The sequence below is a fragment of the Petaurus breviceps genome, unplaced genomic scaffold, assembly GCF_028583685.1.
Source record: "Petaurus breviceps papuanus isolate PSGF00001 unplaced genomic scaffold, PetGlider_PUasm1.0 207, whole genome shotgun sequence".
In the NCBI taxonomy this organism is placed as follows: domain Eukaryota; kingdom Metazoa; phylum Chordata; class Mammalia; order Diprotodontia; family Petauridae; genus Petaurus; species Petaurus breviceps.
Window position 1 is genome coordinate 29537369 of NW_027185850.1, and position 17116 is coordinate 29554484.

At 41.7% G+C, this 17116-nt stretch overlaps 2 protein-coding genes and 1 pseudogene across 2 annotated transcripts in view; 1 reads left to right on the plus strand and 2 right to left on the minus strand.

The window, feature by feature from the left end:
• LOC138165029 (nuclear autoantigenic sperm protein-like) overlaps positions 1 to 17116 on the minus strand; it is a 570370-nt gene that overhangs the window by 243281 nt on the left and 309973 nt on the right. The gene's annotated exons all lie outside the window — the stretch shown is intronic.
• LOC138165022 (microtubule-associated serine/threonine-protein kinase 2-like) overlaps positions 1 to 17116 on the minus strand; it is a 201101-nt gene that overhangs the window by 145851 nt on the left and 38134 nt on the right. The gene's annotated exons all lie outside the window — the stretch shown is intronic.
• LOC138164845 (small ribosomal subunit protein eS25 pseudogene) lies at positions 3952 to 4373 on the plus strand (annotated as a pseudogene).

A 17116-nucleotide genomic window follows, 5' to 3' on the forward strand; every position in this document is an offset into this window, starting at 1 on the left:
CACCTGGGGAAACATGAGAGCTAGAACAATGAAAAAAGGCAGCTGTATTAGAAAGCAGCAAAACTACTTGGTACTGGTTTAAACAAAAAACAGAAAAAGAGTAGACAGGGAATAATCAGAAACAAAACTCAATAACCCAGTGTCTGATTCTCAGAAACCTAGTGCAGTAGAAGTCTAGACAAGTGCAAAGCCCATCAGCATGCCTGACTGACACAACCCCTCCAAATACAGGAAGGGGGAGGGGGGAAGCACTCCCTGAGTATCATGATGCACTCTGCGGGGCCTAGGGCACCTACAGACATTCTGTAAAGATGTAAAGACCCTGGGAGAAAGGGGAGGATCTCCAGCCTTTCAAAAGAGCCTCTCAGCCTAGCCGGGCCTCCTGACAGTAAGGGAGTAAGTAACTAAGGCCTTCCCCTGCTTTGAGGCTATGGGACCCCAAGAAATAGGCCTCAGCCTTTCAATCTGAGCTGGAAGAAGGGGAATCTCTAGCCTTGTGAGTATCTGAAGGACCAGACCCTAGAAAGAAGACAGTGTCCATGCCAGGCTTTGTATCCAGTGGGGCAAGGGAGCAAGGACTGACCTTTAGGAGCTACACCTGAGACTAAGGGTGCATCTGATCATCTTTCTACATCTGGACACCAATTTGGTGGAGTCGATACCAAGAAGGAACTAAGAGCTAAGTTAAAAGGGCACAGCCCCAGAGGCTAAAGTGGGAGAGAGGAAAGTATGCTCTGGGAAATGTTGAGGAATATTTGTTCTGAAGTAACCATCCCTCTGTAAAAGTCAACCTATAGTGAGTGATCAAACAGAACTGAAATGCTAGGGCTTAGCACCTGATAATGGAGGGAGCAGAGCTAGTGGGCTCTCAGGCCAACCGAGAAAAATATCCTCCAACCCCAATTACCGTCCCCAACCCTGAGGGCCAGATAGAGATGCCTAGCCAAAGCACACACACTACAATCAACTACCTAGCCTTAGACCAATAAATTATAAATATAAATATAAAATTATTTTCCCATGATATTTCATCTGTTTTTGCTGAATATACCACCTCACACAATAAATTCAAAAAGAATACACGAACTGAATATCAAAGATTATCATAAAAAGATTAAGCAGATTATAAACTTTTCACAGCAATAGGTAAGAGATGTATTCTTAGATAACAAGAGAGAAGCAGTTATAAAAGATAAAACAATTTTGATTATATGGAAATTGGAAAACTTTTGCAGAAACAAAATTTATGCATCAATGATACGGAGAGAAGCAGTCAAACTGGGAAAAAAATATTTCTATCAAGTATCTCTCATAAGTGCTTAATGGTCAAAGATATAAAGACAAAAGGGGCAGCTAGGTGGCGCAGTGAACAGAGCATCGGCCCTGGAGTCAGGAGGACCTGAGTTCAAATTCAGACTCAGACACATAACACACACAAAAAAAAAAACCTAGCCGTGTGACCTTCAGCAAGTCACTTAACCCCAAGTGCCCTACCTTCCCCCCTCCAAAGAGCAAAAAGAAAAATCTAAAAAAAAAGATATATAGACAACTGATAGAAATAGACACAACCAAAAGCCAGTCTCCAACAGAGAAGTGACCCAAGAACAGGAATAGGTCTAAAAGAGAATCATCAGTGCATTTTCCCTGGTTGTCCCCGATGCCTGGAACTTCTCCATCTTCATTCTCAGCTCCTGGCTTCTCTCAAGTCCCAGCTAAAACCCCTCCCTTTCCAAGAGGCTTTTCCTGGTCCCCGTTAATGCTAGGCCCTTCCCTCTGCTGATCATCTGCTACTTAGCCTGTGGACAGTTCCTTTGTGCAGAGCTTTCGGGGTCAGGCAGAAACCACCTTTTACCTTTCTTTGTGTCCCGGCCTAGCACTTAGAACAAAGCCTGAAACAAAACAGGTGCTTAATAAATGCTGGTTGACCAACTAACTATTAGGAACCATAGGAAAGAACACTCAGAATCACTAGCAATAAGGAAAACGCAAATCAAGTTTTCAGGATTTCTCTCCCTGCCCAACAAGTAGACAAAGTGAACAAAAAATGGAAATGGTCGATGCTAAACAGGAGGTGGATGGTCAGGCAGACTAATGCGTTGTCGGTGGAGCAGTCACTTAATACAACTTTCCAGGAAAGCTATTTGTAGTTATGCAGAGAAAGTAACCGTATCACCCGTATCCCTTGACCAAAGATCCCACTGTTGGCATATACCCCAAGGAAGTAACTGACAAAAAGGCTATGCATACCAAGATATTTTTAGCAACACTTTTTGGTAGCAAAAAACTGGAAAAAGTCAATGCCCGTCAAGTGGAGATTAACTAAACAAATGGGATACTAGAATGTAATGGAATCTTACTGTACTATAACAAATGACAAATATAATGAACACAGAGAACTCTAGAAAGACGTTCACATGAACAGATGCAATATGAAGTAAGCAGAGACAGGAATACAACATACACAGTGACTGCAACAAAGTAAATGGAAAGAACCACCAAATAACTGAAACTAAATATTTCAAAAGTATAAAGAACAAGCTTGGTCCCTAAGAGATGTGAAGACACTTCCCCGAGTTACTTTTCAGAGGCAGGAGGCCTGTGGGTATAGAACACTGCATATAAAATTATTTTCCCACGATATTTCATCTGTTTTTGCTGAATTTATTTTTACTCTATTTAATTCTTTATTATAATAAGTGACTACCTTGAAGGGAAAAGAATATAAGGGATATAAGGGTAAAATCTGGGAGATGTAAAGAAAAGACACCAATAAAACTGTTTTTTTTTAAATGCACCTCCCCCTTTCACTGAGGAGGTGGGGAACTAAGGGTGGAATGCTATATATACCATCTAACAGCTACAATCTCTGTTATAAGGGTCCAGTGGAGGGCGGAGGGGGGAGAGGATTGCCAGGGAATATATCTGAAATGAATGTGACATAAAGCTAAAGACATCGAAAAATTTTGTTTTAAACAGGGCAAACAAAAAAAAATGTCATCTATGCCTTTATCCAAATCACTGATCAAAAAAATGTTAAAAAGGACAGAATTAAGCAGAGAAACTTGGGGTACTCCTCTGAAGACCTTCTTCTACATGGACATCAAGTCACATATGACTTTTCTCTCCAGGTCTGATCATTCAACCCAGGCACTCGCTCCCAGGGAACCTAACTGAACTTCTGTCCAGTCTATATTTCTCTATCTTTTCTTCAACAACAGCAGGAGATTTGATGCTGGAAACTTCACTGGGCTCAACCTACTCTGAATCATCAATGAGCCGACTGATGCGGCTACTGCTTATGGCTTGGACAAAAAGGTTGGTGGTCTTTGACTTTTGATGTCTCCATTTTTACTACTACAGATGGCATCTTTGAAGGCAAGCCCACAGCTGGGGACACCTGCTTGGGTGGGGAGGACTTCGACAACGGCATGGTCAATCAGTTCATTGCTGAGTTCAGATGAAAACCCAAGAACATCAGTGAGAACAAGAGGGCTGTCCACCATCTGTGCTCCGCTTGTGAACATACAAAGCACATCCTCTCTTCCAATGCCCAGAACAGTATTGAAATTGAGACCCTTTAGAAAGGCAATGACTTCTCTACTCTATCACTGGGGCCCATTTTGAAGAGCTGAATGCTGACCTCTTCTGTGGTACACTGGACTCTGTGAAAAAGGCCATAAGAGATGCCAAGCTAGATAAATCACAGACTCATGACATCTTGGTGGATCCATTCCACTTGGATCCCCCCATCCAGAAACTTTTTTTTTTTTGCTTTTTGGAGGGGATAAGGTAGGGCAATTGGAGTTAAGTGACTTGCCCAAGGTCACATGGCTAGTTTTGTGTTAAGTGTCTGAGGCCGGATTTAAACTCAGGTCCTCCTGACTCCAGTGCCGGTGCTCTATTCACTGCGCCACCTAGCCGCCCCCAGAAACTTCTGCAAGACTTCTCAGTGGTGCTTTTTGTCCGACATCTTAGCTCAGAGGCAGCAGCTGCAGCAGTACCTGAAGCCTCACCATGCCTCCCAAGGACGATAAGAAGAAGAAAGATGCCGGCAAGTCGGCCAAGAAGGACAAAGATCCCATGAACAAGTCTGGGGGCAAGGCTAAGAAGAAGTGGTCCAAGGGAAAAGTTCGAGACAAGCTCAACAATCTGGTTCTATTTGACAAAGCAACATATAACAAACTCTGCAAGGAGGTCCCCAACTATAAACTTATCACCCCTGCAGTAGTCTCAGAGAGACTGAAGATCTGGGGTTCTCTAGCCCGAGCAGCTCTCCAGGAACTGCTTAGTAAAGGTCTGATTAAGCTGGTTTCCAAGCACAGAACACCAAGGGTGGAGATGCTCCAGCTGCTGAAGATGCATGAAATGGTTCAACATTTCTGTGTGGATTTTCAAAAATAAACTTACTGGACTAAAAAAAAAAAAAAGATTTCTCAGTGGCAAACTCAGCAAGAGCATCAATCCTGATAAAGCTGTCCAAGCTGCTATCCTGTCTGGAGACAAATGAGAATTTGCAGGCCTTACTGCTGTTGGACGTCACTCTTCTTTCCCTGGACCTGAAAGTGCCGCTGGAGTTCTGACAGTTCTGATCAAACACAGTACCACTATCCCCAGCAAGTAGACACTGACTTTTAACACCTACGCAGATAACTAGCTTGGCATGTTCGAGCTCACAGGAATCCCCCCCCCAGTCCCCAGGGGGCATCCTCAATGTTTCTGCTGCAGATAAGAGCACAGGCAAGAACAAGATCACCATCACCAATGACAAAGGTCATCCAAACAAAGAAGACACTGAGCATATGGTCCAGGAAGCTGAAGATGAGAAGCAGAGAGACAAAGTATCTTCCAAGAATTCTCTTGAATTTTATGCTTTCGACATGAAGGCAACCTTAAAGGATGAGAAATCCCAAGGCAAAACTGGTGATAAAGACAAACAGAAGATCCTTGACAAATGTAATGAAATAATCAACTGGCTGGATAAAAACCAGAATGCTGAGAATGAAGCATTTGAGCATCAGCAGAAAGAATTGCAGAAGGTCTGCAACCCCATCATTACTAAGCTGTGCCAGAGTGCAGGGGGCATGCCAGGAGACATGCCTGGTGGATTCCCCGGGGTGGAGCAGCCCCATTTGAAGGTGCTTCTTCCAGACCCACCCCTGAAGAGGTAGACTACATGAACCAGAAGAAAGAGCATTCCAGACATGCTTTTCAAAAGTGAAGGACTCCAATTTATAGCCATGGCAGTAGCAGCTTACAAATAACTTTTAAACAACTGTGTAAATTTGGGCATTCTGAGTACTTGAATGTGTGCAGAGGGAGAGAAGTGAAAAACATTGAACTTTATCAGTTTTGTAAACTAGTGGAAATGTAATTCTTGTCCTAGAAAATAAAATCTATTTAAAATTGGCACCATTAAAAAAAGTGAGATGACTTATGCCCCTCTCCAGTGTTTCTAAAAATCTTTTTGAAAATTATTTATTTTAAATATTCTTTTCTTTTTAAACTTTGAATTCCAAAATCTCTTCCTCCCTCCCACTGGGAAGGCAATCAATATGACATCAATTATACACGTGAAATCATGCAAAACATTTCCATATCAGCCATATTTTTTTAAAAGACAAGTAAAGAAAGTGAGAAAATTATGTTTCAAATTTGCACTCAAAGTTCAACAGTTCTTTCTCTGAAGGTAGACAGCATTTTTTTCATCATGAGTCCTTTGGCATTGTCTTGGATCATTGTATGGATCAGAGTAGCCAAGCTTTAGTAGTTGATCATCATTACAACACTGCTGTTACTATGCACAATGATCTCCTGGTTCTTCTCACTTTACTTTGCATCAGTTCATATGGTCTTGCCATGTTTTTCTGAAACCACCCCCCTCATCATTTCTTAAAGCACAATAGTACTCCAACACAATCATATGCCACGACTTATTCAGCCATTCCCCAACTGATGAGCATCCCTCAATTTCCAATTCTTTGTCACCACAAAAAAAGCTGCTATAAATATTTTTTCCATATAGGTCTTTTTCCCTTTTTTGACCTTTCTGGGGTATAGTCCTAGTACTGGTACTGCTGGGTGGAGAGGGATACACAGTCTGACAGTTTTTGGGTCTAGTTCCAAATCGTTCTCCAGAACGGTTGGACCAGTTTCACTGCTCCACCAACAATTCATTAGTGTATCTATTTCTGTCTCATCCCCTCCAGCATTGATCACTTCTGATAGGAAGGGGGGGGGGGGGGAAGAGAGTACCTCAGAATCATTTTAATTTGCATTTCTCTAACCAATAGTGATTTAAAGTATTTTTTCATAGACTATAGATAGCTTTGATTTCTTCTGAAAACTGCCTGTTTATATCCTTTGACTATCAATTGGGGACTGATTCTTTTATAAATCTGACTCAATTTTATATTCAGTATGTATTTGAAAAATGAGGCTTTTATCAGAGAACCTTGCCATAAAAATGTTAATATTACTTCATTGTCTATGGCAGGGCTTCTTAAACATTTTCCCCTCCTGACCCCTTCAAACACTTCTTAAACTGTGGGTCACAACCCACAGTATAAGAAGCACTGGTCTATGGTAACTTTTAACAAAATGTAGTTTCCCTAATTGTAAAATGAGCTAGAGAAAGAAATGACAAACCACTCCAGTATCTTTCCCAAGAAAACCCTAAATGGGGTCACAAAGAATCAGACACACCTGAAAACAACTGAACAGCTAACAACAGTTCCCCTGATTATCCCTTATAATTAGGTTATTTTTGCTTTGTCTGAGTTCATGACTGCTACCCCTGCCTTTTTTTTTTTGTTTAGCTAAGGCATATTAGTTTCTGCTCCAGTCCTTTATTTTAATTCAATGTGAGTCTTTCTGTTTCAAGAGTTCCTCATAAAAACAACATATTGTTGTGTTGGTTTCTGGTTTCTATCTGCTTCCATTTTATGGGTGAGTCCATCCCATTCACATTCACAGTTACAATCACTGTGTTTTTCCCTCCACATTTTCTTCTTTTTATCCTGTCCTTCCTCAAAAGTCTATTTTGCTTCTAACCACTGCCTTCCTTAATTTGTCCTCTCCTTCATCATTCCCCCTCCTCTTCCTTATCTCCTTCCCTTCCTATTTCCCTATTTGTTAAGTTACATTTCTATATACAATTGAGCAAGAGTGTGTGTGTGTGTGTGTGTGTGTGTGTGTACATACATATTCTTTTCCCCTTTTTGAATCAATTCCAATGAGATTGAGGTTTGAGCGTTGCCTGCCACCACCATCCCATTTTCCCCTCCACTGTAGAAGTTCTCTTCCACACCTCTTTATATGCGAAAGTTTTCCCCATCCTCTCCCTTCTCCCAGGTCATCCCTCTTTCTCACCCCTCCATTTTTTTTCTGGGGGAGGGGAGGGAAATAATTCCAACATAATTGACTCACATCCATGTTCTCTGTCTATGTAAACTCCTTTTAACTGCCCTAATACCAAGAAAGTTCTTAGGACTTACATGTATCATCTTCCTACATAGAAATGTAAAAAGTTTAGTTTTATTGAGACCCTTATGATTATTCTTTCATGCTTACCATTTTATGATTCTCTTGAGTCTTGTGTTTGAATGTCAAATTTTCTATTCAGCTCTAGTCTTTTCATCAGGAATGTTTGAAAATACTCTATTTTATGAAATATCCATTTTTTCTCCCTGAATGATTACACTCAGTTTTGCCGGATAGGTTATTCTTGGTTGTAATCCTAGTTCCTTTGCCTTCCAGGATATCGTATTCCAAGCCTTCCACTTCTTTAATGTGGAAAATGCTAAATCTTGTGTGATCCTGATTGTGGATACACAATATTTGAATTGTTTCTTTCTGGCTGCTTGAAGTATTTTTCTCTTTAACCTGGGAACTCTGGAATTTGGATATAATATTTCTGGGAGTTTTCATTTTGGGTTCTCTTTCAGGTGGATTTTTTTCACTGTAAGAAATGATGAGTAGGAGGATTTCAGAAAAATCTGAAAAGACTTATATGAATTGATGCTGAGTGAGGAGAGCAGAAGCAGGAGAACATCATACACAGTTACAACCACATTATGTGATGACTTTGATTGACTTGGCTCTTCTCAGCAATGTAAGGTTCTAAGACAATTCCAAAAGACTCATGATGGAAAATGCTATCCACATCCAGAGAAAGAATTATGGAGTCTGAATGTAGATCAAAGCATACCATTTGCTCTCTCTCTTTTTTTGTTTTATTTATTCTTTCTCATAGTTCATTCTACTAGTTCTAATTCTTCTTTGCAACATGACTAATGTGAAAATATGTTAAATGTGAATGTATACGTAGAACCTATATAAGATTGCAAGCTGTCTTGGGGAGGGGGGAGAAGGGAGAGGGAAGAGAGGGAGAAAATTTGGAACTCAAAAACTTGTGGAACTGAATATTGTAAACTAAAAATAAATAAATTTATTTATTTTAAAAAAGAAATGATGAGCAGGTGGACTTTAGAAAAACCTAAAAAGATTTATATGAAGTGATGCTGAATGAACAGAAGCAGGAGAAGACTGTCCACAGTAACAGCAACATTATACAATGACCAACTTTGATAGACTTAGCTCTTCTCAGAAAGGCAATGATCTGAGACAATTCCAAAAGATTCATAATGAACAATGCTGTCCACATCCAGAGAAAGAACTATGGAGTCTGAATGCAGATCAAAGCATGTTATTTACTCTTTTTTTGTCTTTCTCATGCTTTCCTTTTGTTCTTATTCTTCTTTCACATTTCTAATGTGGAAATATGTATTTTTAAAAAATAGTGCTTGTTGATTTGATTTGATAAATGAAATGGAATATTAAGAAGAAATGCTGAAAAGGACTGTTTCCAAGAAACCTGGAAAGACTTGTATGAAATACTACTGAGTTAAATGAGCAAATCCAAGAGGACAACTTATACAACAATAACAACGCTGTAAAGACAAACCATTCTGAAAGACTTGAGAGCTCTGATCAACACACAAGGACTGACCATGATGCCAGATGACTCTTGATGAGGAAGGATGCTCCCTACTCCTGATGGACCCAAGGCACAGAATTACAGATCCAGGTTCCAACGAGGCTAATGCAAGAAACTGTTTTGCTTGACTCTGTATATTTATTACAAAGGTTTTGTTTGTTTTGTTTTTTTCACCTTGAAGAGTAGATAGTTAGAGGGGAGAAAATAAATATTTGTTAACAGAAAAAAATATATGTTTTAAAGAAGAAAAGGTCCTGCAGGGTCCAGGTCAAACTCCTGTATGTAGGTAGCCTGGTGCAGGGAATCCAGGCTGCTTGGAGCAGGGTACCTATAGGAATGGGGAGGGGAAATTGTGACAGGACAATCAGGAGCAAAGTCTTCAATGTCTGCCTAAGGAGTACAGACTTCATGGACTCAGACAAGGGAAGCTATGACTGGTTGGGAACCAAGTCCAGGTCAACATCAACATGCCAAGACCTTCCAACGAATAAGCAGAATGGGCAAGTTGCCTAAGGAAGATGCTAGAGAGAAGAGGCCTGTATTGGGAAGGGCTGAACTGGCTGACCTCAGACTCCTTCCAGCTCTAAGGAGGGCAACAGGGCATGAAAAGGGCTTTAGGAAGATCAAACAAGCAAAGAGAGCAACCTAGGGGGCAGCCAGGTGGCTCAGCAAGTAAGAGCACTGGCCCCAGTGTCGGGATGACCTGGGGATCGAATCTGGGCTCACTTAGCACCACACCCAGAAATAACTGGCCGTGTAACCTTGAGCAAGTTACTTAACCCCAATTGCTTAAAAAGAGAGAGAGAGAGAGAGAGAGAGCAACCTAAGTCCTCTGTGCTTTATAAGGAAGTGCTTTATTCAAGGTGAGAATGGCCATGCATGAGGACCGTGCCAGATCCAGGCATGCCTGGCCTCAAAAGGGCTCCTCCCTCTAGCACTGAGGGCCAAAATGATCACCTGAAGCTCCCAGACAGGACCCTTGCCCCACCAATCATCCCCATCAGGCCCACAAGCAACAAAGGGAGAGTTCCCATGGCCCATGCAGATGACCCAGCAAAGCAGCAAAGGAAAAACTGCTCACTCACTCACAAGGAAAGGATTCACTTCAAAAATGCAAAAGCCACTGCCTACAGGCCTGGGGACTAGTATAGACTTACCTATACTGGCTGCCTCTCCTGCCTCACCTCACCACGAATTTGCTTCTCCTCCACCATGACCCAAACCTCTCCTAAAGTTATTCTCTCAAAAGCCACCAATGAGCTCCTAACTGCTAAATCAGATACTCTCATCTCAGGCCTTGTTTTCCTTGACCTCTCTACAGCTTTTGACACGGCTGACCACCCTCTTCTCCTAGACACACTCCTCCCTTGGTCCCATATCACAGCTCTCTTCCTGGTTGTCTGACCACTCTTCTATCTCCTTAGAAGGGCTGCCCCAAAATTTCTGCCATGGCCCTTTGTTCATTCCTCTGTGAAGGAGCTCATCTGTTTTCATAGGTGCAAGGATCACCTTCCAACCTATCTACCCATTCTTAATCTCTCTCCTGAACTCCAGCCTCACATCCCTACGACATATAATGCCATCTCTCAATCCTTATGCCTTTGCCCTGACTGTACCCTATGCCTGGAGCATTCTCCCACCTCACCTCTGCCTCTTGATTTCCCTAGCTTCCATTAAGATTCAGTTCAAACTCCATCCTCTTGTGCAGGGAGGCCTTTCTGGATCCACCTGGTTGCTAAAGCCTTTCCCTATCTTCTCTGTATGCATCTCGTGTACACCTTAATAAAAGGATGTACATGATGTACATGTCTGTCTCCCCCATTCCAATGTACACTCCTCGAGGGCAAAGACTATTTTTGCCCTTTTTTGCAACCCCAGTTCCTAATACATAGTAAGTGCGTAATGAGTATTTGTTGATGGATTGATTAATACCTTGATACTTGACTGAATATCTCTACCTAAATGTTAACCTCAACAAGTACAAATCAGAATTCAGCATTTTATCGGTTAAATTTTCACCTCCCATAAGTTTCTCTATTTCTTAGAAACAACAGAATGTGGCAGTTCGATGTTCAACAAACCCAAAATACTAACCACTGGGAAGAGGACTCCTTATCTAACAACAACTTCTGGGAAAAGCAGAGAGCAGTTTGCCAGAAGATGGATTAAGGACATCATCTTACACCGTTTAACACAAGCAACTCCAAATAGGCGAGCAATTGAAATAGAAAGGATCTCATCACTTTTAAAAAATTGAGGAGAATGGAAGGAGGTACATTTCACAAGCACGGTTAGGGGAGAGACTTTAAACCAGGGATGGGAAATCAGCAACCTCAAGTCCAGATGCGGCCCTCTAGGTCCTCAAGTGTGGGGATCTTTGACTGAATCCCAACTTCAAGGAACAAATCCCCTTAATAAAAGGATTTGTTCTGTAAAACTTGAACCCAGTCAAAATGCTGTACCCAAGGACCTAGAAGGTCACTCATATGGCCTCAGGGCGCTAGGTTCCCCATCCCTGGAACCAAGCAAGGTATAGAGGGATAATAAAAGAGAAAAAAGGTCAATTTTGATTCCATAAAATCACGAAGTTGGTATATAAACCAAATCAATGAAGCTAGAATATGAAGAAAAATTACTGAGAAAGAAAAAAATTTATACCAAATATCTCTGAAAAAAATCTGACATCCGAGATATATAGGAAAGTGAAATGAATAGAAGATCCAAAATGATTCCCTGAATAGACAAGTAGTCAAAGGACATAAATACTTTTCAAAAGAATCATCTGCTATGAACAACCACATGAAGAAAGCTCCAAAATCCTGGGTTTGCCACCCAAAGTTGCACAGATAATAAAAGGCTAAAGTATGGTGGAATTATAGCATGACAGATATGTGAATACAATGTTGGTGGAATGGTGAATGGGCCCAAATGTTTTCTAAAATAATTTGGAATTCTGCAAGAGAAGTGACTATATTGTTAACATGACTTTACTACAAGTGATCTCATACCCCAAGAAAGTAAAATACAGAGAAAAAAAAAGACCCCATGTACGCCAAACTATTCACAGCAGCACTTTTTGTGACAGCAAAAATCTGGAAACAAAGTGGATACCTGCTAATCAGGGAATGACTGAACAAACTGTAGTCGATTAATTAGTATTATTGCATTAGCATATTTTTACAAAGGTTTGGTTTTTCTTTTTCTAATTGTGGGAGATGGGAGGGAAATGATTGTTCATTAAAAAAATAAAAATAAATATATATTATTATATTATTAAAATAAATGTTTTGGATCTATATGTACTAAATAGTTGGAGGTGTTTTTTATGGTAGCCAAAAAATTAGAGACTAACAGTGTCCTCCTTTTGGAGAACGGCTAAGCAAATTATGGTATCTGGATACAATGGAATATTATTGAACAATAATAAATGACAAAATGAACAGTTTCAGAGGAAACTGAGGAGACCTGTATGGACAAACAACCACTGGGTTCTCTGAGTGTGTAGGAGCTGCCCCACAAGGGACCCAATTGGAACTGGCCAATTGGGCAATATAACTCCCTCCCTCTCTTCCCACTCCCTCCCTCTTTTCTTTTTTTCCTTCCTTCCTTCCTTCTTTCCCTTCCCTCAGTCCACATAGAGCATCATACCCTTACCTGCAGGAACTCTGCCCAATGATTACTGAAACCTTGTAAGATATCTTGGGGTTTGCAGGTTAGATTTTTTTCTAAAAGACATTGCCTTAAACCCAAATCACTCTGGTTCTCATTGATTGGTCAACAACAGATCCCAGGTCAAGCCCTACTTGATCATTATTTGGGTCTAGTTTGGTTTCTGTTTTGGTCAGAAACCTTGAGAATCTTTAGCTCCCAGAATGATTTTTTTTTCACTAGGTAATAGAGGCCATTCTCTGCCTCTTTTCTTACCTAGCCTAATCATTGAATTGCCTCAGTCAAATTGAGAACTGTTAAAAAAAAAAAAACCTTAGCTTGAAAAGGCCGTCTCCCACTGCACCCAGGGCCATCTGAAGTCATCCTGATCTATATCTGGCCACTGGACTCATATGGCTGCAGAGGAGAAAGTGAGGCTGGTGACTTTACACAAGCCCTCCCTCACTTAAATCCAATTCACTTGCATGTCTTGGCATCACTTCCCTAATGTGGCGATGTCCCCGATGAAAACCAATAGCAGCAACAAAGGGCATAAAGAACTTTGAAAGGCTCTACAGCTCTGATCGATGCAATGATAAATCATAACATGAAAAGACTAGAGATGAAACCCTGGAACTTTAAAATTAGAGAGAAAGATAGATATTTTCAGATGAAGTCAATGTGAGAATGTTTGGCAGAACTGTGCTGCTATGTACTGACGGCTGAGTTTCTCTTTTTTCTTTTTATAAATATTTGCTTGGGGGAGGGAGAGTAGAAGAAGGAACAGTTTTTAATTTTTTGAAAAAAAAAAAAAACAAAACGAATGTTTGTTGAATTGACTAAACATTCCTTCCTTATTAAGAATCCCAATCTGTGCTGTAGTTTGCACACACTGATGCAGTATCTCCCACTCAACACATACAAAACAAATTTCTTTCTGCTCCCCATGCTGGCCCTTCAGACACAGAGCCCCAGCTCTCCTGTTCCCCCGAGTCTTCTCTCCTCCAAACTAAACACGCTCAGTTTTTTCCACAGTCTGACAAATGACATGATTTCCATCTACATCCTGCAGATTCCATTGAAATAAGTAATAACTTCAAAGGCCACTGGATGGTCCACCAACCCAACTTCTTGGCATATGCTATGCTGATACGGACCTGTGACTCTACAAGTGAGTAGTAGTAACTAGTGGCACAATAGGCCTGAAGTCAGGAAAACCTGGGTTCAAATCTTGCCTCAGACACATACTATGAGATGCTAGGCAAGTTACTTTCTCTCTGTCTCTTTTCTTCTCATGTAAAATGGGGATGATAAAAACAGCATCTACCTAGCACAGTTATCACAAGGACCAAATGAGACAATATTTGTAAAGATACTTAGCAGAGTAGCTGGCACACAGGAGGTAGCAATAAAGGCTTGTTTCCTTACTTCCTTCCTCTTTGGACACAGTAAAATTCTCCTGTACAACTCCCTCTGGACATAGACTCTGGGAGAGCTGCCTGAAACACTGAGGGGTCACAGGCCTTTGCTTGGGTCACACAGGCAGCCCAGTGCCAGAATAAGGATGCTAGCCAGGTCTTTCTGACTCCAAGGCCAGCTCACTCTCTACTGCCCCACGCTGCATCTCCAAGCTAGAGAAAGCTACAAATGTTAGAACACTTAAGGAGAATCATTTTTTCCTTCCAACACCCTGTATGTCATGGGGAAAGGAAGCTAAAACCCACTAAGGCCAACAATTCTTCTGCTAAATGAAAAAACTGTGGTAAATACACTGTTTCTTCTATAGGTAACTCCAAATTCAAGTTCCTTTTTTGTTTTCAAAAGAGGAAAAAAAAAAAACTGCAGACGGCAGCCGACTCCATCAAGATGATGAATGGGCCTCCAAAGGACAACATCCTGTCCTCCATACAAGTTCCACGAGCTGCGCCATCCCAAACAATTCCCAACCTCTGCTTCACTGGTAGGGGTCACTCTCCTAGCAATGCAGTACCAGGTCATCCAAGTGCTACTGGCACAATAACAGGCCTGTTTTCCACCCACAAGGCCAGTCCAAAAATGCAGGGATAGAGCCAACCTGAGATGAAGAGGCACGAACTCGGTCCCCACTCCAGAGAACAGAGATCACTCAGATTCAATGCAGAACATAATGATGAAAGACATGAGGAAATGTCTAGAAAAGGAAGCAGGAGTCCCAAAGAGTCAGCCTGCTTCCTCAAGAAAAGGTAATGTTCAACAAACTGAATTTATTTTTCTAACAGTTAATAAAAGAAATGCCAAAGACATAATCAGCCTTGATTTTAGCAAACTACCTCATGAAAGTCTCTTATACTGTTCTCATGGACAAATGCATTTGGAGTTAAAATTACATTAGATAGATTCTAAGCTGGCAAAACAGCCAGGTCCAAAGAAGTCATTAAAGGCTTGATGCCTACTCTGAAGGAGGTCTCTGGAGTGCCCCAGGGATCTGGGCTTGGAGTTCGGCTGCTTAACATTTTTATCAGTGACTAGGAAAAAGGAATGGAGAGCAGGTTCCTCAAATTTGTAGATAACACACAGCTAAGAAAACAACTGATGACAAGCAGGATCCAAAAAGCCAATGACGCCCTACAGCATGCGTTTGGGCTGAATCTAATAAGATGAAATTCAGCAGGGTCATGTAAAGTCTTGCAAAGAAATCAAGACCCCATGCACAGAACTGGAGAAATATGGATGGTTAAAGACAACTTAGAAGGAGAATGAACTGGGGGTTCTGGTGACAAGCTCAGTAGGGACACCACAGGGTGACAGGGAAGCCCCAAATGCTGAGACTGTTTCAGAAAGACAGCTTCTGGAAGGAGGTGTAAGGACCTAGTTGCCTACAGGGGTTTTCCTCCCCTTAGAGTATAAGCTCCTGGAGGGCAGAGACAGTTTCTTTCTTTGTTATCTACAATGCCTAGCACAGTGCTAGGCACACAGGAAGCATTTGATAGGACCTTGTCAAACTGAAACATCTCAACTTAATTGTTTCATTTTGCTGGACCATTCAAAGAGAGAGTATTCAAGAATCAGGACAATTAAATCACCATTCATGGAATTTAAAATGGCTCCTAAATGAGTTAACTGCCTTGGTCCCTTTTCTTTAAGTAACTAAATAAATGGGACTCCCTTCTTAAAGCCACAGTTGCCCAGGGTTCCCATGACTCGACATCAGCCTCACTTGGAACACTGGGCCTAGATGTCTCACCATCCCCCTGGGTGAGCCGGCAGGGTCTGCAGGGCTCTCTTGGGGAGGAGGAGGGCTCAAACATGCTCTATGTGGCTCCAGAATGCTCAGCCAGGAGTCCTGAAGGGCAGATGCTGAGAGGCTAATCTGGGCTTGATACAAAGAGAAACATCCTAATAGAGCTCCGCTCCAAGGGTTCGCCTTTCTTAAAGGTCTTCAAACAAAGGCCAGATCATCTGTCTGGGATGTTGCAGTGGGTACTTCTTTCAGGGCACACTGGGTCCCTTCCAGACCTTAGAGGATGCAACAGACAATAAATCAAAGCTTCCATGTGTGGATGAGGAGGCCCATGTGTGCCAAGGACTTGGGCTGCAGCTCAGCTCATTCTGCCCCAACTGGCCACGTCCACAGCCACACACCCCTTCACCCTGAGACAGCTAGAGGGCTTGTTTGCCCAGCAGGGGGCCAGGGTGGCCTGATTCCCTTGGGTGAGCAAGACTGATTCTGAGAAACTTGATCAGGAGTTCTGAAGCTACATCCATGGAGAGACTTCAGGGAGTCCATGAATGTCTTCTGTCTAGTTCAATAACTATCTCAATATAACTGACTGTCCTTGTAATCTTATATGTTTAATGTTACGTACTTAAAAACTTCAGTCTGTGAAGAGGGCATAGGTTTTACTGGACTGCTCGGTAGGTGGTAGAGTACATTACACATGCTAAAAAGGTTAAGAATTACTGGATTAAAGGCTTCAAGGGTCCCTTCCAACTCTGATTCTTCCAGGGCCTTAATTAAAAATCTAAAAAAACACTTTCAAGAATGAAGGTGCATCCACCACATCCACATACACAAGAGCAAGCTCAGTAACAGGAAATGTTTACCTATCCCTTTAAGAGACAGCCCATGAAAATTCTGGGTTCAGGGAACAGCCAGTAGGCCAGTCTGGGTGGCATGGGGGATATAGAAAGGGAAGGAACAGGAAATAAGTGTGAAAAGGAAGTGAAAGGGAGGGAGGGGTTTTGTTATAATATCCTAGAAGTAACAGGGAATCACTGAAGGCTTCTGAGCTGAACAGTGACATGGTCAGACCTGGGCTTAAGGCAAATCACTTTGGCAGGTGACTAGAATAAGAGAGAGATGTGGGACAGGGAGAAAAAAAAAGCTATTTCGATAGTCCAGGCAAGTGATGACAAAGGCCTGAACTGAGTTTGTGGCTGTGTTGGGTGATAGAAAAGGATATATCCAAGAGACCCTGTGGAAGAGGGATGCTA